Source organism: Furipterus horrens, unplaced genomic scaffold, assembly GCF_987537825.1.
Source record: "Furipterus horrens unplaced genomic scaffold, mFurHor1.1.pri manual_scaffold_2, whole genome shotgun sequence".
Lineage (NCBI taxonomy): Eukaryota > Metazoa > Chordata > Mammalia > Chiroptera > Furipteridae > Furipterus > Furipterus horrens.
In genome coordinates, this window is record NW_028327172.1 from 164,870,398 (window position 1) to 164,897,392 (window position 26,995).

General features: G+C 34.9%; 1 protein-coding gene and 1 non-coding gene across 2 annotated transcripts in view; both read right to left on the reverse strand.

Moving 5' to 3' along the window:
- CFAP299 (cilia and flagella associated protein 299) overlaps positions 1–26,995 on the reverse strand; it is a 556,975-nt gene that overhangs the window by 132,804 nt on the left and 397,176 nt on the right. The gene's annotated exons all lie outside the window — the stretch shown is intronic.
- LOC150019875 (U6atac minor spliceosomal RNA) lies at positions 23,122–23,247 on the reverse strand. Its single transcript, XR_016509574.1, has one exon. It is a non-coding gene; the product is annotated as a U6atac minor spliceosomal RNA (small nuclear RNA).

Below are 26,995 nucleotides of genomic sequence, written 5' to 3' on the forward strand. Positions count from 1 at the left end.
CAGAGAGGGCGGTGATAGACAAACTAGAATTAGATTGGGACCAGAGTCTGTGTGTGCACTTTAAATATTTCAGGCCTTGTTTCATACAGTGCTTGGTATAAGGGCTCTAGCAAATCACTTCAGGGACTCACTCTGAAAAGGACCTGGAACTGCTAATTCTGCAAAATTTGGGTTTCTTGTTCACTATCTACCAGTTGCTGACCATAGCTCCCTGGAGCTTCCTCAGGATGCTCTTAGGTAGTATGAGGGAGATATCTTGCTGTCCAATAAGGAAATGCTGGGAGAGAGAAAGAATTAGAAGGAGAAAGAATTAGAAGAAGAAAGCTTCTAGATAAGATACAGAAGCTCTGGGACCTCCCTGGGCTATGACAAATTTAGCCAAAGGTAACTGGGTTGAAGTAAAGAGAAGTTTAAGAAAAGGGAGGAAGGATGGGAAAGGTGTTAACTAAAACTCCGGTTAACTTTATTCTAAATAACACATACAACAACAAAGGGGAAATTAAGATTAACCACACTTAAGATTAACCGTGTGGTTAATCTTATATAACATGGCTATTATATAGTTGCTCAGAGAAGGAAAACTCTGATTCCAAAAAACCTCCACTGCCTTGCGGCATACCTCTTCAGGGGAAAGGCTAGGGGAGTAAACCCCGACAGAAAATCCGGAGCCGGAGTCCCTAAGGCGGTTTGACGTTGTAGTCAACACCGGCAACTCCTGCGGCGCACCTGAAGCCAAGCTGTATTGACTCCGTCTTTCCCTTGGATCCTTCAGCTGCGACGAGAGGGGGGGTCTGCTGCATGGGCAACAGCAGACCCTCCATATCACCCTGCCCAGGCTCTGTAGCTTCAGCTTCACTGGAGAGGACACTCCAGCAACATCGCAAGATGTCGATTCAACACGGGAGGAGACAGATACCGTGTCACTCCCGAGTCGGACTGCACAGCCATTCTCGGCGGTGCAGATAGACTCTTAAGAAGCTACACCATCGTCTCTCGAGACGGATGGCTGCCGACGATATAGTTGCTACAGATAGTTCACAGAGCAGGAGATAAGACATTATCCGTACTTGACCAGTATCTAGGATAATCTTGACAATGACAGCGTAAAAGATTAGCTCTGCACACTTCCATTTATTCCTTCCTGTATTTTGAAAGCAATCTGTTATTTACAAAAGTTTGGATGTATTATTTTTTAATCATCAAACCCATTTTGTAGGGATGATCTCTGAATATCTTACTGGTCCATTTAATATCGATCAGTTGTGTCAGAAGGACGAACTTATTTGAACAAATGTTGAGCTGTGAAAGATTACTTTAAAAGTAAATATTTTGTATTAATCACTGGGGAATCTGGGTTACAAAATGTGGCTGACTTCAAGAATTGGTAGCACTGTAGCAACCAAAAAACACTTTCGAACTCTGAGGCCTCCTGTGGCTTAGGCACAGCTACAAATTTAGCATTCCCTCATTTTAAGCATTCCAAAATATTTTAGTGATTGTCTTGATAGGATTCCAGTAAAAAACAGCTGTCAAAATGTATCATATATTTGCAAACCTCCTACACAGCACTGTTACTATAATTGGTTGAGGTTTTCTTTTTTTTTCATTTGACTTTAAAAAGGTTGTGGAAAGCATAATTTCTGTTTGGTCAAACTTTTATTAATGCTCACAGGAGGACTATAGTCCATAATTAAACTTTAGTTTTTAAAGTATTTCATATTTGAAAAGTAAGCAAGCACATAGGGGGCAATTTTTCTTTGCAACTTCATTAATCTGAAAGCCAAACCCTCTTGGACTGTACTATGTACATGGTATTGCAAATCACCACTTTTTAATCTGTTGTATCTGCTCCATCAAATAACCAAGGTAATTTGGTCAGCAGTGTTTTCATTGGTTTTAATATCTCCTTCCCTAGCTCCTTTCCACTCCAAACTATGACTTAATTGCACTAGGGTTTATCCTTTTAAAACCATGACATTAAAATAGCCTGGAGTACTACAGTTCCTTCGGCAGAAACCATAGGCCACTAAACAGAGTGTCTATTTCACTAACCACACTTCTATCATGAGTGTCTTAGAATTCAGGGTAGCTAGTTTACCGGCTAAATCAGAGCCAAAGACAATAGCAATTCTAAATTGCAAGATTTCTAGCAAATATGTGGAGGCCCCTTTCTGAGATTAAAAGAAAAAAAAAACCTTAAAATTTATAAGATTTTTTTTTTCATTATTCTGTTCTCCTTGGCCCTGAATGTTGAGTTTTATTGCCAGACTCAAGAAGGATAGCTTAAAAAATATTATTTTACTGCTCTGAATTATTTTAACTGTGTTTTGAAGCAAAGCGCTTTCATATATTGGTGAAACCAATTATAGAATCTCCTAATTAAAAGAAGTTATATTGTGGAAAATATTAACTCTCGTAATCACTGGGAAAAATATCTACTCACATGGCATCAATAAGCAACTCTATATGCGTCATGTGTCAGACCTCTATCTACCCTGATTTTTTGCCCTCCGTATAGCCTAATTATTCTTATTATCTGAAGAGCACTACTATTTTATTTCTAGTCAACATCAGAGCCCATAAACTCATATTTTCACTATGTTTAGTGAACAAATAGTTGAGATATTTAATGCATGAGCTAAGCAGAGAGTTGCTGATGTGCTTGGAATATGGATTGAAATTTTGGCCCTAGAAATGAAGAGGCAATGGTGGATTCTAGAGATGCAAAAATTTTAGACCTGATGGGGAACAGAACACCTTCGTTCTAGGACTATGGTAAACAGGACACTATTGGTTAAGAGTGAGGAAATAGTATTCTATTATCAATATTCATCAAGTATAACCTCATGTTTTCAGCAGGGAACTTTTAACACATGTAAAATATGATTTTTAGGTTAAAGCAAAAAATAATAATAATTACAGATGACAAGCAAACATGAAATGCTAAAGCTACAACACAAAGTATTTAAGAGTGTTTTTTGTTGTTGTTTTTTTTTGCACATAGTTTGCCATTACAAATGATATTGAAATTCGGTAGAATGTATCAGCCAACCTGATTCTGCTAAAATAATTTCTTAAATATAATTATTTGGTACAATTTTCTTCCTTATCAGTCACACCACATTCACCTTTTCTATAATATGAAACGTGCCATGCAGACAGCAGAGCATACAGACATTGACACAGTTACTAAACTCTTGACTTTATGAACTGAGCAAAGCCTTCTAAATATACTGTTGGTAAAACAAAACAAAACAAAACAAAAAAACTAATATGAAAGGATGAGGAAAGACAGGCTATTTAAAGAAAGAAGAATGAACAAGGATGAAATATTATTATTAAAGATATTTGGGTGAGCTTTTTTTTCTTTTTTAAAGATCCCTTTACAAATGTGCTCCATCCATATAGGGTTATTTTTCACTTTAATTACAATATACATCATTCTTTTTTTAACTTATTCTTTATTGCATTTTTCCATTACCTCTTTCACCTCCAGCCACGCCCACCCCGTGCAGTCACCACATTGTTGTCAATGTCCATGAGTCCTTTTTCTTTGTTTCTCAATCCCTCCAACGCAAGTACTCCCGCCAGAGCTGTCAGCCTCTACCTATGAGTCTATGTCTATTTTGCTTGTTAGTTCAGTTTCTTCATTAGATTCCACATATGAGGGAAATTATATGGCATTTGTCTTTCTCTGCCTGGCTTATTTCACTTAGCATAATGTTTTCCAAGACCATCCATACTGTCTCAAAGGGTAAAACTTTCTTATTTTTTACAACTGAATAGTGTTTCATTGTGTAAATGTCCCATAGTAGTTTTGTTCACTCATCTACAGATGAACATTTGGGTTGCTTCCAAATCTTGGTGATTGTAAATAATGCTGCAATGAACATAATAGTGCTTATATTCAATGTTTCAGGTTTCTTTGGATAAATTCCCAGAAGTGGAATTGTTCAGTCATAAGGCAGTTCTATTTTTAGTTTGCTGAGGTAACTCCATACTGCTGCATTAATGTGCATTCCCACCAGCAGTTCAAAAGGGTTCCCCTTTCTACACATCCTCACCATCACTTGTTGATTTATTGATGATAGCCATTCTGACAGGTGTGAGGTGATATCTCACCGTGGTTTTAATTTGCATCTCTCTGATGATTAGTGACACTGAGCATCATTTTATGTCTATTGGCCATCTGTATGTTCTCTTTGGAGAACTGTCTACTCAGGTCCTTTGCCCATTTTTTAATTAGATTTGTTTTTGGTGTTGAGCTTTATAAGTTCTTCATAAATTTGAGATATTAACCTCTTATCATATGTATTGGTGAATATGTTTTATCATTCACTGGGTTGTCTTTTTATTTTGCTGATGGTTTTCTTTGCTGTGCAAAATTTTTTAGTTTGATATAGTTCCATTTGTTTATTTTTTCTTGTTTCCTTTGCCTGAGGAGATATATCAGAAAAAATGTTGTTATGAGAAATATCTGATACTATATAGCTTATGTTTTCTTCTAGGATTTTTGTGGTCTCAAGTCTAACATTTAAGTCTTCAATCCATTTTGAATATATTCTTGTGTGTGGTATAAGAAGGTGATCTAGTTTGATTTTTCTGCAAGTATCTGTCCAATTTTCCCAACACCATTTATTGAATAAACTATCTTTAGCCTATTGTATGTGCTTGCTTCCTCTGTCAAATATTAACGGAATATGATGGTGTGGGTTTACTTCTGCACTCTCTAATCTGTTCCATTGATCTATGTGTCTGTTTTTATGTCAGTACCATGTTGTTTTTGATTACTGTTAAGTGGCATGATTCCTCCAACTTTGTTCTTCTTTCTTAAGATTACTGTTGCTATTCAGGGTCTTTTGTGGTTCCATACAGATTTTTGAAATATTTGTTCTAGTTTTGTGAAATATGTCATTGGTATCTTTATAGGAATTGCATTGAATCTGTAGATTGCATTGACTAGTATGGACATTTTAATCATGTTAATTTTTCCTATCCATGAACATAGTAGGCACTTCCACTTACTTGCATCTTCTTCAATTTCTTTCTTCGGTGTCTTATAATTTTCCTAGTACAGGTCTTTTACATCCTAGGTTAAATTTATTCCTAGGTATGTTACTCTTATTGAAGCAATTATGAATGGGATTGCTTTCTTTATTTTCTAATATATTTCTTTCCAAGTCATTTATTTACTAACTAAAAGTATAGAGATATTGGATTTGTTTGCCTGTGTGGAACTTCTCCACCTGGTGCCATTCCCTGAAGGCCGACCCTGAGGAGTGCACTGCAGGTTTCCACACTGGCTGACTTATGATTAGGTTTGGGCAACAGAGACACCAGGGATGTTGTTTCAAGCACCATATATATCTAAAATCTCTTTGCAAGCCTTTTGCAAGAATATATTGCTTTACGTTTTATTATTATTTGGTATTATTTTAAAACAGAAACCTATTTCAGTATTAAATTGATAGAGACAAACATTAAATAAGTTTTATGTTCTTTAGTTTTACATCCATTTGTAAAAAAGATGAGTTGCTAAATGTACTATAATTAAATAACAATGGGTAATCTTTACTGAGACAGTTAATTAAAAAGCACTGAATTGTGCTTAAGAGAGCATGTTCTAGAATAAGTCTGACTAGCTACAAAATCTTATTTTAATACCTTAAAGGCAATGTGACCTTGGATGAAGTACATAAATACTCTAACTTAATTTTTTAATCTATAAACTGGAGATAATAATATACTTTGAATGGGTAGCCAGTCTCCAAGATGACCCCCAATGATTTCTGCCTCCTGGTATTCACATCCTGTGCAGTCCCCTCCTACAATAAATAGGGTTAATTTGAGTGACCTATAAAATGGTATGTAAGTGACATAGGATCACTTCCAATGCTCTGTCATAAAAGATATTGAAACTTTTGTTGGATTACTCCTCTTCCATCTTGAAAGTAGATTCTCCAACCCAAGTCAAGCCTTCAGATATCTGCAGTTTCAAAATGTTTTAACTGAAACCTCATGAAAGAATATGAACCAGAACTACTCAAATAAGCTGCTCCCAAATTCCTAACTTACAGATACCATGAAATAATAAATATAGGCTTTGGTGTAATTTTTTATGCAGCAAAAGATAACTAATATACACTTCCTGTTAAAGTTATAAAGATTAAATGAGATAATTATGTGAAGCCAAAATAGAATAGTATCTGGACTATAATGAATAAACGAGAAGTGTTAGTTATAGTCCTGAGTAAAAGTATGTTTTAAACTGAGATAGAATATGTATTGATAAATTGTCTCATTTACACCCCATTTGTCATATAGTTAGCACTCTTTATGTTTCAGGTATCAGAAGACCCAACTCAAACTGGCTTTAGCTGAACTCTTCTCACCTACCCCCAAATAAGGAATTTGTTGGTTCAAGTAACTAAAAGTACAAGGAAGAGTTTATGTCACAAGGTGTCAGATTCAGGGGCTCAAGCAATATCGCCCTGGTCTTCTTCTATCCTTGGGCTTTGCTCTTCACTCTTATTTTAGTTCTCAAGCTCTTCATGGCAAGATGTATCCTAGTAGCTTCAGTCTTACGTTCTTCTAGGTTCCAGTCCAGTGGGAAAGAAGACGTCTTTCTCTCTCTTTCAACAATGCCAGAAAAATTATAATTGTATCAATTTTGCTCTGACTGGACAATGTCAATGTCTCTGACCTAATCACAGAACCAGGGGAAGGAGGGCACAATTGGCAAGGTTACATCACAGGCTTTCTCTTGTGAATTCATGGGCTAAAAGTAGAGGAGGGGCTGCCTACCAGAGGAAAAATAGGATGTAAGATCTTGTGTTCAGAAGAAGGGTAAAATGGATGAAGGGTAAAAAATGGTATTATCTTCCGCATCTCATAATAATCATATGAAGTAGTTAATGATGTTATCACATGCCACAAAGCTTGAGTGGCTTGGCTAGAACTGCACAGCTATATGAGGAAGGGCCAGTTTCCAGAGCCCACATGCTGTGCCGCCTCATTATATTATAATGCCTCTCTAAGTAATCCTATAAATGATTATTTTATTGTGCCTTAGCAGTTTGAGTTATTCAGGCGCTTCATTTGTTTTACTCCTTCTATCCTAAATTATACCCCTATCCTTTATTATCTGGTCAATTTCTATAATTATCTTATCTACTCAACTGTGACGCCTAAATGTTTGAGTCAGATAAAATACCTAACATGAGCTGGGTTATATATTAAAAAAAAAAAAAAAAAAAAAAAAAAAAAAATCAATGTATAGTCTTGTTAACTAAATCCTCCCTTATAGTTACTGGATGAACAATGAGTCTAATAAGGCCCCTCCCAGTCTTTGCAAATAGTCATATTCCAGTTCCCAGCAAAGTAGATCAAGCCTGTGACAGGCACATTTTTGTTGGCTGTCTTTTCTATTCTTTAAGTTATCTATTCATTGAAGATTAAATCTTAAAAACAACCTATAATTCTAGACAATTATACAAAGATATAGGTGCATATGTTTCCTCTTCATTTAATATATCAATATTGCATATACCTCTTTTGTTTGAAATTTATTCTTATCCCAGGCTTGCTCTTTTGAAGTACCACTTTAAAGGTGTTAATAATTATTAAAACCACTCTAAGTTCTTCAAAACAGTTTTGATGATGATGAAATAATTTCCCTCTATGTTACTTTCCTTTAAACTAAGAAAATGGTATGGCTTTTTCATAAAAATAGGGTCCTTTAAATTATTTGTCAAAAATAACAGATATTAGAGGGCATCTGGATTTTCCTCTTCCCTTCCCTAGTATCTCATACCTGATCTTTCTGAACTTGTTTAAATATGTTTTCTAAATATAAAAAGTATATATAATTATGTATGTGATAATTATGTAGTACACATTCTACATAAATTTCTTATGGCAGGAAGTCATCAGAAAGAATCAGCATGAGCATTTTAATGCATGACTTTGGGGTTCAATTCATAAGCATAACATACTTGGGAGAAAATCAGCTTATCAACCTTTTTTTCTTTAGATTTTTATTTATTCCAACTATACATCTATTTTTACTATAAACATAGACTTATCTAGTTAGTCACCTATGGTATAATCATTAATAGGCTTAGATATTATTTTTGTATATGGTTCTTTTCCATATTTAGTTCTATAGGCATATAGGCTCAACTATTATATTTCCATTAGCATAAATCATAAGCAATAGCTCCATGCATATGATCAAAGACAAACATTTTTCTAACCAAAAGTTTGTAGCAATAGGTAAAAAGGACATTATTGATTTTCTAAGAATTACGAGGCCAATAAGAATCATTTGCTTGTTTCTAAGGCTACCTAGAATTTAAATGATGTTTTCCTTAAATACTAAGTACATAATACAATTTTTATACCCCATGCTGCAATGTTGTGAACATTTCAGTTATTCATTTAACAAAAAAATGTCTGAGTGGGCCGTATATATAGTATGCTGTGTTAATTGCAATGGAAATAGAAAGAAGGACTTTGGCTAAGATTATATAGTGGCATAAATGGGTTTGTGAGGAAGTGACACTGCCATTCAAGAGCTTACAATGGCACAAAGAGACCATCAGCAGGTATAAATCCCAACCATGCCCACATGAAGCATGGATGCAGGCAACAGTAGCCAAAGAGATGCTGGTAAGGAAAACAAGGGGGTGGAGTGAGAGGAGGCATTTTCTTTTTTAGAGTTTGTTTGAAGAATAAATAGAAATTGCAAAGGTGGAGGAGAGGAAAGAGCACTTTCCAGGTAAGAATAAAAAGTATAAATCAAAGCAAAAAATAAAAACGTATCACAACAAAAGTGGGAATGTGGGGAGGAGGAGCTGAAGGTCCCCAGGGGTGAAACAAGTTGAGTAAATATGTACAAGTGGAATAAACTGTGTACAATAGAGGTGTTTGCAAGCTCTGTTCCAGAGAGCCTGAAGCTCTGAGTCAATACCTCTTACACACTGGAAATTCGCATGTGCTTTCCTCACATAAGCGTACTATTGCTTTGTGCACAAATAATTAAATACTTACATAAATACCTAAAAGCTGATTGCTGAAGATGGAGAAGACACTATAATGCTGATAGGAGAGTAACAAGGTGGAGATTTAGGAAATGGTGTGCCAGGTGCATTGAAAGGAGAATCAGCATCATTAGGGGGTTGAAAGTGGAGACAGAGCTGGCGAGACTAGAGGAAGATACGAAGGCCACGGTCTTACTGTATATATATGACCAGTATCTGAACAACTGAATTTAATATTGTAAAAAAAATACAGGTGTGTGATGATAGAATTTGGACCTACCTATGGTAAAATGGAGAAGGAATAATAGATTCAAGGGGAATACAAGGCAAATAACTTGCAGTATTCTTTCTCCAGCACTGTGCTAGACAGTTGACTTGCCTGATCTCTTTTAATCCTGCTCCAGTAAAGCAGGATATTATAGCTAGCTAGGTGCTGGCCAAGTTGTGACTTGAACTTAGAGTCAACAAAAAATAGCTTCTCTGAGGCAGAACTAAATAATATATTTAATAGTGATGTTGACTCAAAAAAATCTCATTTAGTGTCCATTTAGACAATATGGAAAAGCTGAAAAATGAAGTAATTTGTCAGGGCATATGGTGCAGAGATTAAGAAGACAGACACTGGATCAGAATGTCACACTCAAGTTTCAGCTCTGCTCCTGGTTTGCTATGTGACACAGAACTGAGGTACTTAACCCCTCTGTGCCTAAGTTTTTTATATTTAAAATGGAGATAATAAATCATACTTACATTATAAACATTTTTCAGTACTGAGTTAATATATGTAAGATGCTTAGAACACTGTTGGGTATGTATTAAATACTATATGTGTTAACTATTATTTTTATAATACTTCAATTAAGACAGAATCTGTACAAAAGCATACCAGTAAAAATGTGTGGGTTAACCTATACATGTGGCAAAATTACATTGAACTAAATACATATGCACAAATGAATACAAGTAAAACTGAGGAAAGCTGAATAAGATCAATGGGTTGTATCAATGTCAATATATTGGTTGTGATATTGTACTAAATAGTCTGTAAAAGGTCAGCTTTGGGGAAAATGGTATAAAGGATATTATTTCCTGCAACTGAATATGAACCTACAATTATCTCAAAATAAAGTGTAATTTTAAAAAAGGTGTGGGTTGTCCTCTATCCTTTTATAAATCTGTGGGAAAAATGGCTATGTTGCAGTTTACTAGTTCAAATGTAGGGGAGGATTTCATGTGATATGGAGAGTACAGTCATCTGTTAGGGGCTTCAGAGCAGTTTCCACCAGCAGTGTGTGAAGGAAGGGGGATGTAGAAAACCAGTGGGAGGTGGAGGTGGTAGTCAATCAGTAATTTTCTATGAAAAAAAAAATCATTGTAAGTGGCAGTAGAACTGAAAAAAATGGAGAAAAGATTCCATAATCCTTAAAGCTGTCCTAAGAGCTTGCTGAATTCAACACTGCAGGGCAACACCCAGCTGAGGGGTCAACAAAGGCTAAGCCCTAGACCCCAAACAAGTGGTCTTCACTAGTGGAAAAGACTTCTTTTTTTCTAAGTCACACAGGGGAGTTCGTAGAGTACACAAGAAGGCTTTCTCCTCTCTAAGTTGGTGTATGAAACAGTCTGAGCAAATGGTTTCTAAGTATCTGTTGTACTTCGGCCAGAAAATTTCAAATCACTTCCTACAGCACAAATTAGAAACAGGGAAGAGAATTTAAGAAAATGATCTTGAACTTCTATAAAGGACTAGAACTTTGGAATCTAAGCTGTTGTTTTCACTTTTCATGTTTCTAGGACTTAGATATAACAAAATAATTCCACAATATATATGCTTCATATATGTATAGCTCATCTTGTTCAAATGGCTAAAAAAACTTTGTTTCTAAAATTTTGTCTTTTTTATTATATAAAGGTTCAAAAACACAGATATAGATATAATAATATAATGAATTTCCCATATCCATCAATCTTTTATCTCATTTGCCCATGGAGCTATACCACAACTAAATTATATTAAAGGAAATTTTGAATATCACATTATTATCTGTATACAGTTTAGCATATGTCTCTATGAGTTAAGGGTTTGAAAAACATAATTTAAAATAGGATTATTACACCTGAAATTCCTCAGTCATTTCATAAATGTCCTTTTTTTCTTTTTTTAGTTTACTGAAATCAGGACACAAGAACATTGCACTTGAGTAATATGCATTTCAAAATAATTCCTCCTTCCTTCTCTTTCATCTCTTTTTCCTCCCCTGCCTCCTCTTTTTTTCTTCTGTGTGATTTAGAAACTAGGTCATATGCCATGCAAATTTTTGACATGCTGGATTTAACTGATTTTATACATGCTTACACACAGAGAACATGTTCCTCTATATTCTTCTCTAAATATAAACTGTATTTATATTTAGAAGTTGAGTTTCTGTAGTTTCTGGTAAATAGTTAGCTGTAGGTCCTATTGCAGCTTCATTGAGAAAAATGTACCTTTTTGTAAAATTTATGTCTGGCTGTTTTATAATTTTTCTCTTTGTCTTAGGTTTCAGAGATTTATTATGGGATACATAGGTATGGCCTCTTTTCATTCATTTTTGGGGGTGATTAATAGGGCTTCATTAATTTGTAAAACCCTTCATTAATAATAATAATAATTTTAAAACCCCAAAACTCTCAACTAGTATCTCTTCAAATTTTGTTTCTATCCCATGTTAGGACTCCTATGACAGTTCTATTAGGCTTTTTCATTGGAACTCATGTCTTAAATTCATATATATATTTTTTATCCTTCTTCCTTTTAGTGTTTTGCTTGAGATAGTTTTTATCTTCCACTAAACATGTCTATTGTGTTTTAATTTCATAATTATATTTTCACCTTAGAATTTTTAAATTTTGAGTGCATTATGATTCTGTGGTAAGATATCAATATTCTCATCTGTTTTCTTAAATATATTAATCTCCGCTATTGAAGGTCTATACATAGTAACTTCAATATCTTGACCATTTTAGGGTCCCTTTCTATTTTTTACTCCCCTAACTCCCATCTCATTACATTTCCGGTAGTTATTGATTAAATGTAAAGACTGAGTATGAAAATTTATAGAAATTCTGGACAAAGTTATTTTATTTCAGAGAGTAATTATTTTCTTCAAGTTGTCAGTAAGAACTGGTATAAATCAAGGACCTTAATCCAATCAAGGACTGAGAAGGATCAAGGCTGGTGTTAGGCTTTGTGGAGACTGGTCTATTTTGAGTTAGCTCTTATTCATAGAGCATAGCCTTTCAGAGGTCACAGCTGAAACACTGGTATGTTTTCCACGACCCTTTCTTGCTGGCAGCCCTAAAATCCAGTATTTGTCCTTCCAGGTCTGTAAGAGGGACTAAGTTCTGTTTTTCATGCTAAACAATAAAATAAAATGACTTAACTCTGCCATTGTCTTATAGAAGCAGCCTAAGAGATTAACCAATGAACATGATGTACCCAGCAAGTCAGATCTGGCCTATGCTATAGTTTGCTGACCCCTACTTTAGGCCATCACTTTCTGTTTCACCTCAGTGCTATGCCAACAAATTGACTAATACTCCATGGGGAAGAAAGTCAGAGAAAGCTGGCTCACTTAAATTTCTCTCTGAAACCCGAGGCTCTCAAATGATGGTTGCTTTGATTGTTCACTAATTAGCTTTAAAACATTGCATTTAGTTACTTACCATTTTTTCCTGCCTTTATATGATACCTAGTAGAAGAGATGAACTAATACAGATTACTCCATAACAGCCAGAAATAGAAATTTCATTTACATACCATTCTCTGTATTGATTATGAAACTATCTTCAACCTCAGAATTTTTTGATAGCTTTCTTGATTTCTGGCATGGTAAGATATTTCAGAGGTTTATCTCCTGTATCTGGAAAGGAAACGTGTTGCAGTATTGATAAGATGGCTTCACTTGAAAAAAAAAGGCATGAAGGTTGACTTTATTTGACTTTATTTTCAAAGAGGGAAAACATTTGTTAGGGAATCCCTCCAAAAGGGAACCATTTCTCTATTAATATGAGTGTAAAGAATAGGAGAAAAGTTAATTCCTTTTGGTTTAGATCACACCTCAAAATTGCAATCTGGAAACCATACTTCATACTGATAAATTATCAGATTACAGTGTGTATAAAAGAGAGTGGTTATGATGATGAAGCAACAAGTCGTCAGAAGGGAAATGCTTAAGAAAATAAGGGTGGTTAGAGCAGAGGACATTTCATAGAAAATGGTGAGTGATTTGTTCCATTTATAGGACTATAATTAGATTGGGTGACTAGACTTACTCTTCGTGGTTCCAGAGGGGGTTTGTGTGGGATAGAAAGGTAGAAATTGTTATTGTATTACAATGTTTATCTGTTCTTCGATTACCTGATCTGTTTGAAAATGGAATCAGTTATCTCTGCAGTGATTCTTAATTCTTTTGAGGGCATAACATGTTGGGAAATTTGATTAAAATATGGAAAACCTACCTACGTATCCAAAAATTTGTGTAGAATTTTAAGATGTTATCTGATCCCTGAAATTCATTTAGGCATACCTACGTTTATGACCCTAAGTAAGAACCCGGGAAAGATCGACAATTTGCAGAGGCTGAGCAACCACGGTGGCATGACATTGTAGAGAAAACAGAAGCATGGATTGATGAACTTCTGGCAATGACCCTAACATAACTGTGAAAATCGCCAAATTAGCATGATATATCTGTATGTTCCCTCTTTTGCTCACCTGTACAAGTATATCCTTGTATCCTAAACAGTTGTAAAAGCCTCTATTACCTTGAAGCATTTCATCCATTGCACCTTTTAAATTATTTCCATGGTGTTAGGGTTGGCAAGAGAGTGCTTTGAAATTGGTGGCAATCATCTCCATCCAGGTGGAAAAAAAGGAGAAAAAGAGATGCAACCCGAGCCAGAATCACCATCTACTCTACAAGACAATTTCTTTTATAAAAAGCCAATATCCTCAAATGGCATCAAATTGTCGTATTTATTTTGTTGACTCAGTTGGTTCCTAAACTGCAATTCAAATCACTTACTGGAATATTTCAATGTGTTAAAAATAATATCAGAGCAAACAAAGACCCATGCCTTTCTCACTTCATACAACCATTTTGTTTATAAATTTGCATCCCAGACAAACTTGTTTTATTTGGATTACCAGTTTTTCAAAAATATTCTCTAAAATTCTCATAAGCCTAAGATTTTAAACTTTTGTACAAATATATTTGCACTGAATTTTCCCCCACTTTTAGTGTTCTGATGTTTCTCTCAGTTACTTTTCAAATGATTTCTTATTTTGCAGTATAGTCTCACACAAAGAATACTTGGTTGGAATTTGGAAAACTGTGTTCTGATTTCATTCTGCAAACTGACTAACTAGATGATATAAAAATACAACACTACTCGACCTCAAAAAAGAAGAAAATTTTACCCTTGACAACAGAATAGATGGAACTGAGAGCATTATGCTAAGTGAAATAAGCCGGTCAGAGAAAGACAAGAACCATATGATTTCACACATATGTGGAATCTAATGAACAAACTGAACTAACAAGCAAAACAGTGACAGACTCATAGATAGAGAGCAGACTGACAGCTTTGGGTGGGAGGACCGAGCGAAAAAGGAAAAGGACTCATGGACAAGTGTGGTGATTGTGGGTGGGAGGGTGGCCTAAGGGGGATAAAGGGTAATGGAAAAAATGCAAATATGAAAATAAATAAATAAAAATACAACTAAAGAGAGCCAAATAGCAAGAAAATAAATATGGTTCGCTATAGCTAAAAGAGGCTTTTTTATGATTATTAAGGTAATTCATGTTCATTGAAGAAAACCTGGATATACAGAGATGAATAAGGAATACATATTTAAGAATTTGTAATTCTACCATTCTGAGAGATTGAAATTATAATACTTTCATGTCTTCTTTTATACTTTATAAATATATCTCCATATGACATATTCATTTTAATTAGAAACATGTTTATATAGAATATATATAAATTTATTTATATGTATATTATTAAATATAGGTTTGTATCTTAGTTTTCCACTAAGCAATATCCTCATGTTGTTACTCTGAAATACAGTTTTTAAAAGCTACATGGTAGTTCACCAAATGAAAACACTATTTTTAATGAGTTGTTTATTTGGGCATTTAATTTATTCCAATTTTTATAAGTATGATTGTGAGAACTATTCTTGTCCATAAATATTTAGAAACAGAAACACTAGATCACAGAATGTGGCTATTTCTACATTACAAAATGTGGATATTCTAAGCTAGTTATCTGCCAAAGAATCTGTGTGTTTTCAGGGGCATCATCCATGTATATAGTGTTCCTTTCACATCACTAATTCTGCCATGAGTGTTAATTAAACAACTGCTAAGTTGAAATGTGAAAATTATGTGGTTATCTTAATATATATTTATTTAATTAAAGGTAAGTTTGAATGTTTTTCACATATTTATTGACCATTTGTAATTCTTTCATGAATTGATTGTTTGAGATCTCTGTCCAAATAAATGCATTTTTTTAAAGAAAATAAACTTTATGTATAATACAAGTGTATATATTTATATTAGCAGATACAAATGTGATGCCTTTTGAAGGGGTGTTTGGATGTACACATAATTTATTCACATTTTTATATGTGTGATTGTTTTGTTTAAATTGGTATAACGTATTTTTAAAAATATAAGTATTACCATGCTTCCCCTAAAAAGGTATTTGTCTGTGCAAAATTTTGGTGATCCTGAGAATAACTTCTGTACCTAGAAATTTATTACAGCCATTTGGAGTCTTTTAATTAATATTAAAGTTAATAAAGTCACAAATTCTCAGATTTATTTTACTCAAGGTTTTAAGTTCAAATTTTAACTTGTCTTATATTTTTCATTATTCTTTTCATAAATTGAGAAAATTTTAACATCTTTCAAGAGATCTTTTGTTTACTGTGTAATCAGTCTAATGTAAACAAACTGAAATCTCTTAATCTCTACACCCTTTACAAACTTAATTAAACTCTTTGAAATACTTTAAACTACAACTCATGTGTAAACATATTAACTTTCTTTGAAAATAATTTACTTACTCCAAGTTAGCAATTTCTTGATTATTTAGATAATGTTAGTAACCCTAATATATTCAACTGAAAAATATAACATGAAAAATTATTTTATAATTTTTGATCTACAAATTGCAAGCCCTAAAAAAGTACTCATCTACACATTAATTGGAATATAAGGTTAACATGCTAAATACTCTATTTCCAATTTCTTTATTAAAATATTTAAAATATCAGATAAAACTGATTAACAAAAGCATTACCAACAAAACCCCTCCATTTCTAGATTTAACAAAATCACAATAAGTTTATATGATAATTTACTTTATCATCTATATTTGCAATTCTAGTACTTCCAGAGTTTTAAAGAAAATTACCCACCAAAGGAAAAAAAAATTGGGATCACCATTTCTACAGAATAAAAGTTAAAAAATGGACTTCAGACATCCAGGTGAATGTTTCGCTTAGCACCAAGGGAAATTGGTCATTTTTCTAGTTACTATAACAACCATGGATTTAAGTCCATTTATCCAGATGTAGTTGGCTAATAGCATGATGCCTCTCAACTGAAGAAACTTTAGCAGAGATTATCTTCAGATTGGTTTGAGTCAATAACCTCATACCCTACTAACTTTACCACTTACTAGGATTTAATGAGATCTATTTCTTGCTTTGTACTATCCAGAATTTGTTTCATATCTTTCAGGATAGCCAGGCCACAATTCTTAAGGATATTTAAATGATATTTGATTACATTTCTTACATCTCTCAGAGCTACACTGGTTCTGTGGGTACATCATTTGAGTCATACAAATGACAATTATAAATATATAGTACATATTTGAAAAATGTGCTTTCTAAATTGGTTATAGACAAATAATCTAATTATGGGTGAGATTTTAGTTTAATGATTTACATAGAGTCATTCCATTTATCACAGGGTATGAGTTCCCTGAAATTGGAGTGCCTTATGAATCAGAGGTAAATTAAATTAATAGTATATTCCCCACACAATTGTATTCCTATGTCCTTATTGATTAGTCGTATCTTCTTTTCTTCATAACCCCTGAAACAATCAGGTACCTACACCACATATTTTTTTTTCTGGCAACTGGGCATCTTTTGCCATTTTTCTTCAGACTGTATTAATGTTTATAATGGCCTTTGTAAAGCAAAGAATTTCCACTAATTTCATATTGACCACTGATCTTTATCATCTGTTTATTTGGTTGCAAGCTTAAATATACTTGTTGGCTTAAGCCAGTAAAACTTTAGCTTCTCGCATTTTGTGTGATTCTTCTGCACTATTATTTGTCTGCCTTTGATTCGCCAGAAATGATACATCAAAATTGGTCATAGCAACCTAAGTAATGGCCAAGAAACTCAGGGTAGCAATTCCAGAACATGTGGCAGTCATTGTTAGTAGTCCTCCAATCTCCATTTTTTCTTTTTTCTATAATAATAAAAATTTTGACTGAATCTATCATTGTTCAGCAAAGACCAAATTTAGTAGAGTCCCTTGCAGCTAGGAATGACCATTTGACTAGGCTCTATAAAAATGGGATGTGAGGGAAAGCAACTTTCTGCTACCCTCTTAAATAGAAATGTCCATGCCCTCTCTGCTCTTCCCCTTGTCCTTGTTAGCTAGAATTCTGACAGTGGCCGAGGATCCACCTTAGAATACAGAACAGAGAACATTTATTTAGCATGGCTGAGCAACAACATAGACGGAACATGGGTCCCTAGCACCAGAGGGCCACCAAACCTGACCTAGATGCTTACAATCACCCTATTAACCTAAGGGAGATTTTTTAAAAGAGTATTCTTGGACTTTACCATTTCTTACTAGTCAAACAGAATGTAAGCTGAGAAGATGCAAAATAATTTGGTTTTATATGGACCTTGTTCTGTTCTTAAAAATAGGAAGAGAGATTTTTGTAATGGCAGAATGCTTAGCAAAACTGTCTCCTGCAGTTATGTGGTAAGCTGAACTTTGTAAATCGATACATTTAGACAGAGAGTGGAGGAAGGTTCCAAGGGAAGTGCTGCGCTGAAGGTGCTGCCTGAGTTCTTTTTGCTGCTTATAGTAAATGTCAAAACATTCAGGCCAAAGGCAATTTCCAGAGACTAGGAGTCACCTCACAGATCTCAACCAAACCAAGGACCTCTAAGAAGAGGAGCCCAAGAGAAAGAAGGGCTTATCTCAAAAAGATTTATAGATATGGCTTTTCTCTTGTGGAACAAATGCCATGGAGACCCAGGGAAGGCCCACAGAGCCTCAAGCTTGGCCTGAAAAAGACAGAGGAAATACAAACAAAAGGAGATTGTCAAACCACCCCCCCTCTACACACACATACACAAAATGTTCTTATGGCAGGAAGCAGGCTGATGAGTTTCTACTCAATTGCAAACATGTGCTACATTTTACAAAAAGAAAGGTCAACCAACTTAGAGGGTGAAACCAAGTACCCAGAGGGTGGAATGATGAGTCACAAAAAATTATTCACAGTCTTTACAAATTTATCAAGAAACTCCCATTTGTCAACTGGATTAGGAAACTGCTTTGGACAAGTGACTCCTTTTTAGCTTCCATTTCCCTTTTTCTTTAAATTTAATCTTTATTGTATTTTATTTCCATTAACATTTAGTCCTCTTATAACCCCCTTCCCTGAGAAATCACCACACTGTTATCCATGTCTATGGGTCTTTTTTCCTTTTTGTTCAATCCCTCCACTCCCTAATCCTCCCCCACCCCACACACACACACCTTTTTTGAGCCAGAATGCTTATAGCTATAATCCTATGCCTGTCTCACCATGTATGTTGGAAGTGGTGAGGGCAGATAACTTGTCTCTTCACTTTTATAGGTCTACAAGTGGAGAGGAATTAAGCCCCAGGTGCTGTTGTATTTATGGATTATAGTAGGAGCCTCATCAGAACCCCATTAAGGTGATTTAGTTGTTTTTTGTTTGTTTGTTTGTTTTTTACTTTAAGGAGATTTAGATACAATTTGGAGTTTGACCTAATGAGATTGGAAATTTAAATTTCAATGATGCAATTTTGGAATACAGCTAATGCTGTAAAGAGATGAGTCTTTAGGAACCTAGGAAAGGGAGTTAGTGTATTTTGCAAGGTAAGCAGAATTCTCACAGGGCTCCCAGATTTCTGCCTCCTAGTGTACACACCCTGGACAGTCATTTCCCTTCCAATGTGGGTGGAACCTGTGAATATGATGAAATAGTAGCTCATTTTCAGGGTAAATCTTATGCCAAATGGTGGTGGGATTGTCACTCAGTGATTACCTTACGTTACATAAGACTCCATCTTAACAGATGATAGAGGCATTTGCTAGAGGGAGGGATTAGCTCCCCCCGGCCTGGAAAAGAGCAAACACCCACACTGTGAGCTGTCTGCTGTAGTCACCTGGCAAGGAACAGTGCACAGCCTCTAGGTGCTAAATTTGGTCCCCAGCCAACAGCTAGCAAGAAGACAGGGACCTTAGGCACCGCCACGAAGAAATGAATCATGCTAACAACGGATGAGCTTGGAAGGTGTCCCCAAGCCTCAGATAAGAATCACCTTTGGTTAAAACCTTGACTTCAGCTTGGTGAGACCCGGAGTAGGAGTTAGCCTGTACCTGCACTTCTGTCCTACAGAAAGAACTGTGAGATGATAAGTGGGAATTGTTTTAAGCTACTAACCTTATGGTTATTTGTTACCTGGCAATACAAATCTAATATAGCACTAATGAGATAAGTTACCTTTAATAAAAGTACTGTAACAGACTCTCCAAGCATTAGTTTTCTGCATCAGCAAAATTGGACTATGATATCTATATCATACCATATTGTTTTGAATAAAATAATTCTTACTAAGCTAAAGTAAAATGTCAGGCACCTAGTAAGCACTTAACATGTATATATCATTGTTTCCAAGAAAATTCCCAAACCTTAAATTTTTCTTTCAACTGACTATATTGGAATCTAAGCAAAATTTAACCTAACGTAATATTATCTGCTCTGCTCACCTACTTGTTCTCCACCTTTGGAAAACATTCCTGCACATCACAGATCAAATTCAAATGTTTCCTTCTGTCCAAAATGTTACTTGGATCCTGTCAGATAGCATTAATCAGTCTATCCTCTGAATGAGCACTGTATATGCTCTTTGAGTTCTAGGTAAGGCATATTTCATCCTACCCTGAATCTGGCTGCTTGCAAGTCTATATTCTTTTTAAATGGCAAGACGTTTTAAGTCAATTTTATTCGTGGTTTCTACATCTTGGACTTTTGACCCCAGAATCTAACAAAGAGCCTGGTACACAGTAGAAACTTAATATGTATTGAATTGAAATGAATCATGAGAAGGGAATGCTACATAATATATTTAGTTAATGACAGAAAAAAAAAAAAAACATTTCCTGTATACTTGTAATGGTTAAATATTGAACTTATTTTGACAAAGCAAATAGAATATACCTAGTAAGTAATAAATATTCATGCTTCAAATATGAATCATCTTTAATGCTGATTCTAATTTCATCTAGTTTTTTTACACAGTATGGAACAATCAGATAATATATAAAGTTCAGTTAAAAATCAAAATGTCTTATTTATCATATATGAATATAATATCTTCTAGATGGGTTGAATTTTTTTGTATTTCCACTGATTTTTCTCTTGTTATTGTTGACCAGTCTCCTTGACTTCAGGTTAAGCCATTAATACTTCAAACAGTAAACAGATACAAGTTACTATTAGTTGGTGCTGTCTTATTTCTTAGGTGTGCCCCACAACTTCCTGAGCACATCTGTGGAACCTTCTGTGCTTTTCAAAAGTGTTTCAGACTCTTAGGTGTCATTAAGAAATCTATTTGGTTACTGATGATTCATCCTTCCCAAAGGGAATAAAATGAGTGCCAATAGTGTTGATGGCACTTTGGACCTCCCTTACAAAAATGCTCTCACTTGCAAAACTGAAAGCACTGAATATATTTTTATATCCAAGGCAAACAAATTGGGTACAACCAGAAATACTGAATTTTACTAGAAATTACAGCATTGGTTTTTAAAACAGAAATGCTAACATTAATTGGACAAATATGTATGTAGGGCAATTAAAAGGAAATAATAATTAACTAGTGAGACAAAAATAGTCTATTTTGATATAGAAGAGTAGTGCTTGATAAGTAAGTGAAAACATCAACTTAAGTTCTTCCAAAGAATGAAAATTATCCAATAGTAGAGCAATAAGTCAGGTTATGAAAGTCATTAGAAGGATACAATTGAATACTGAAAATAATACTAAGCCAATTATTGCCTTTATTACTCATATCTGCTTAAAACTAAAATTTACTGTTTTAAAACACACACAAATTTAACAAATTGATTTTTCACTTAAGAATCTTAATCAAGGAGTTAAATAAGAATAAGGCAATGGCTTCATAGCAATTTGCAAAGCAAAATTTAATAAAATCTGGCAACATTTCAGTTACTTAGACCTCAAACACAAAACCTCATTTGTAGCATATTATCTGGGACTCACAGAATCCTAGCATTCATAATTGTTTTTGGTTGTTTGGTTGGTTTTAACTTGTGTGGTATACTAAAGAGAGCAAAGGAACTGGAGTCAAAAGGCCTGGAGAAGTCAGTCTTTCAGAAATTCATTCTTACTCCCTGTAAAAGAGACCCTGTAAATGATGTAAAATTGGGTCTTTGATCATTGCCAATGCTTTTTACTGTGTAGAGAGATATAATTCAATTATCTTAAGCATTTTAAATGAACATATTGTTTCCCATATATATTTTATATTTGTATAAGGAGAATCTTATACTTAAAAAACAGTTTAGCTGACTCTAGAGTTCTAGCATAACATTTATTGTTCCTGAGAAAGTTGAAGCTCTTTTCTCATTATCTTTTAATCTCTATTGTTATTGACATTTTAGACTACTGGAGATATTTTAACTTGTCAGTCTTAATTGTTTTTCCTTTAGGTGATCTAAGCTTATTCTACAGTTGTTTTGAAGATTTTTCTCTTTGTCTTTGGTGTTATACATTTTCACTAAGTTGTATCTAGGTGATAGTTTATTTATACTGCTGTTAACTCATTTTGCTTTGCAAATCTTAAGACCCATATCTTTCATTTATTTAAAAAAAACCTAGTTGTTGTTTTTTCGAGTATTGCCCACTGTCATTCTCTCTATTCTGTCCTTCTGAAACTTATAGATGAGTGTTGCACCATCTCATTATATCATTTGTATGTCATAACCTCTTCTATAATTTCCAAGTTTCCATTTCTATATCTTAAATTATAAATCTTCTCTGCAGTTTCTTTAATGTTAATCTGTCCATTGAGAATTTTTTCTCCTTTAATTAGAACATTTTTATTTCATTTTCAGAAGTCCAGTTACATGTGGATAGCAGGACTGTCCCAGGCAAAATGGGGTATATATTACTCATTCCGAGTGTCTTTCTTTACTGTGTTTTTTCCCACAAGGTCATTTTTGGTTTTAACATTTCCTTCCCCCAACCCCAGCATTTCTATGTATACATGGAAAGTTTTTTGTGTTATCGTAGTCTATCAACCTGCAAGAAAGAAAATGTATATTTTCAACTTTTAAATCTTAGTCTGAATTTATCAGAATTGTATCAAATGTAATATATGTGTATCCCATTATATTTTATACCAAATTAAAAATACAGCACCATTTTTAAAATACTCATTTATCTATTGATTAAAAATGATACATGCATTGTATCTGAATCCCAAACACATAAACACGCATACAGGTTTTCAAATTCAAACACTAAAATCTGTTCTTTTCAATTTTTCAACTTTTATTGAATTTATTGATGGGACATTGGTTAAGAAAGTAATATAGATTTCAAGTGTAAAATTCTATAATACATCCTCTGTATATTGTATTGTGTGTTCACCACCCAAAATTAAGTCTATTTATTTCACCACTTATCCTGCTTTTACCTTCTAAAAAAATGATGGTTAAAGGCCACAAAGTAGGTAGCAATGCCTTAACCATATGCGTGTTGTTAGGCCCAAGATCCTCTTCCATTCTTGCCAAGGGGAGTGCTAACTTCCTGTCCTTTTGAACAACACTGAAATCTGTTCTTGTGTTTTCTGTGCATCTCCATTAATCTCCTTATCTTTGTACCAGTGTCACATTAAATTATATTTGTAGATTCATAATTAACTTTATTATACAAGATCTTCTATATTTTTCTAACATAGGCTATTACTTAAAAGAAACATTAAAATCACCTTCAAAACTGCATAGAACTCCTAACTGGTTATTATAGAAATAGAGGAAAGCTTTTGCTTTTTTTCTGTATACAGTGTGTAGTCATCTACTTTATTGCATGTAAATTTTAGCTTTTATAGCCTGGGTATTTGACTCTAAGGTGAAACATTCTTTTTTCCCCCCGCTTCCATACAAATATATCTATTTTTCAGTTTTGAATAGTGCAGCATATCATTATAACTAGAGATTGGCCATGCTGATAATAAACACAGGAAGTAATGCACGACTGTGGTTTCTTTAGTTGTCTAATGCTAAGCAAAATTCCACTGTGGTTTAGTTTTCAGGAGAGTCCTCCTCTATTTTCCTTTGTATAAAAACAAATACCACAATAATGACCACCCAGAAGTAAAGGACTTGTTGCTAGGATGATACAAAGAAAGGAAAACATTTGCTTAAAAATATGTTCTTGTTTATATTATATTTTTAGACAAATTTGAATTGAGATTTAATAATACAGTTCTTATCTGATTTAATTATTTCTAAAACATCTGCTGTGAGACAATGATACCAATTGAAACATATTCTTACTTAGGGTCAGAGGAACTTTTCAAAATCATGACTCCCAGCTACTAAATCACTACCCAAAGGAATATGGGAACAGGAATAAAATTAATCATATTTGTAAAAATTTATCAAGACACAAAACCAAAAACCCAGTAATTGGTTTGTCACAGGTTAATCATTCCTTTTGGGGACTCGGTAGTTAGTAACTCTGAACATTTTTTCAGTTCTCCCAATACACCATGATCTATTGCTTGGTCCAGGCACATTTCACGTGGTACTTTACCTTACCCTACTTCTCTCCCCTGTCCCTTGCATCTGCCCATCCATCAGGTATCAGTTTAGAAGTCTAATTGCCTAGCATGGTTTCCCTGGTGAATTCTTTTGGAAGGGGCTCAGCTAATTGCTCCCATTTTTACCTGTACTTCTCCTTCCAATTTTATTTTAATTGCTTCTTATATTTTTGTTCCTGAGAAAATTTTGAGCAGTGGGGGCATTTTGTTTAGAATTGTATCTCCTAACAACTAACAAGTAGCCTGGCAAGTAGTTACATCGTTATTACATAATTTTTGAATAAATAGATACGTGAAAGACTAAAAATAGCAGTGTGATAGTTTTATACTATGTCAACCTAGCTAAACTGAAACTGTGATTCTCAGACTCCCCTTCTCTAAGTTCTTAAAGTTAGAAAAAAAATTGCACGAGGTTTGGAAATTGGAAATTAAGCAGTAGCCATTGCACTTTGAATGTCATTGTGCTTAGATTTGGTGAAAGTAGATGCAGGGTGGGGAGGGCTATAGTTTGTCTTTGCCTTCTCTTGCTTTCTGTTCAGTGCTTCTTCCTTCCAGACTCCCAATATGAGGGTAGACCCTCCAAAACAGCAATTTATTTGTAAGAAATTGTGTATTTATTTTTCAATGTTTAAACTTCAGTCACCATCAAAGTATTCTCCATTTGATGCAATACACCTATTAAGACTTTTGCACAGCTCAAAACAGTTTTTGAACTTGTTGATTTTGTTGCCTTTTAGTACTTCTGCTGTTTTTTTGTTTCACCTCTTCCACATCAACAAAATGCTTCCCTTTGAGGACCTTTTTTCATCCAGAGAAATAAACAAAAAAAGAGAAAAAAGTCACTTTGGGCAAGATCAGGTGAATAGATGGTGGGGCACAGGGGTCATGCCATTTTTGGTCAAAAGCTGCTGAACACTCAACACAGTATGAGCAGGTGCACTCATAAATCACCCATCATGCAATGGGAAAACACATTAAAGGAGTCTTCAAAAAAATTTTACTGAAGTTGAACATAACCTCTTACAACAATGCCAGCTGGGCCACTGACACAGATGGGTTCCTAGAACACTCATCTAGCAGGGTAAGCCTGTAATACAAAGGGCCCGCACACCAAAAAATATTTATATTTTCTTTTTTTGTGGGGGTCCCCCTTGTAATTCCTCAGCTTCATCTACAACTCTGTAACTTCTTATTCCTATAATGAGTCTACTATTTCATAATTCTGATAGTAGTTCTGCTTTTCTGATAAAAATCCTGAGTGATACAGAGTAATAGCCACTATTTCTCTCACTGTCAGATTATTTCATACATTGTTAACATGCTATAGATCAAAATGAAAGGTAGAAATTCCTATGAAATTTTCATTGCTGAAAAATATTGAACCAATTTCCAAATTTAAAAAGACAATCTATTATTATAAAGAGTTTACAGAAGTAATAAAATTGACTAAATCGGAGCAAGCTAAATCATGACTTATCTCTGGACATGTCTCTTAGACTTATAAAGAGGTTGTCTGCAGCTGTGGGCAAACTTATCTATAACATAGTCTCAAATAAACAAATGCTGTGATGGGAACTGGAGGGGATTTTTAATTAAAAAAAAAATTAAAGCTTAAGCCACTAGACCCGCATTGAGGTGAATAAAGCTATGGAAACTTAAGAATAAAATATGGAATAAAGTTAAGGTTACTAAATATATTTAGCATAAAAGTTATGTAAATCATCATTATTTCTATTTTTGTCAGATCCCTGTAACACTGACATCAAATTATTCCAGTTTTCTATGTTTACTGGAAAGGCTGTCTATAATAACAAAAACAATATAGCATGTCAAAAAAGACTGAAATATGGCGGTATCAAACTGTAATTAATATACACTAGGCAATATTATTAGTTTGACCCCCTCACTCCACATTACTTAACATAAAAAAGACTACTGGGGACTTCCGGCCAAGATGGAGGCTTAGACGGACACGCTAGGTCTCCCTCTACAACTAGAGAGGAATACAACTACTTCAAAACAAAGGATAACTAGAAATTCCAGAAAATAAAACTACACGGAAGTCCAACATATGAAGTTATAAACCAGCGGTGCCATTTGGGCAGGTAAGAGTTAAAGAGGGCAGTGCTGTTTGCGGTGGCACCCAGAGCGGCAGGCGGCGAGGAATCCCGGCTGCGCAAGCCCCAGGCGGTGCGCGACCCCGGCGAGGAGTCCCGGCTACGCAAGCCCCTGGCGGTGCGCGACCCCGGCGAGGAATCCCGGCGGCCAAGCCGCTGGCGGTGCGCGACTCCGGCGCTAGGAAGAGCGGCCGCCGCATCGCATCGCCTTGAACAGTGAGGCCCAGGGGGGCGGGAGGACGGATCCCGGTCTCCTAGCTGAATAACTGTGTGAATCCATCTTGGACCCCCGCCCCCAAAGAAAGCACCACAGGGCTGCGAAATAGGTCGCGGACAGGCAGGCGCCGGTCGCTAATTTGTGACGCGTACACAGGCACTGCCCCCGACAGCCAGCCCAAGAAAACAAAACGCATCTGTCAAAATGAGGCAGGCAACTATAGAAATACCGGTAACACAACTCACCAGGCAGCAGATAGAGAACCTGACAGATGAACAGATAAGAAACCTGTCAGAGGCTCAGTTCTGGGCCATTGTTATCAGGTGGCTTACAGAATTCACAAAAGAGCAGGAAAAAGATATGAAAGAAGCAAAAAACTTTCATAACGAAAGGAACAAAACCGAATACGAGACAGAAG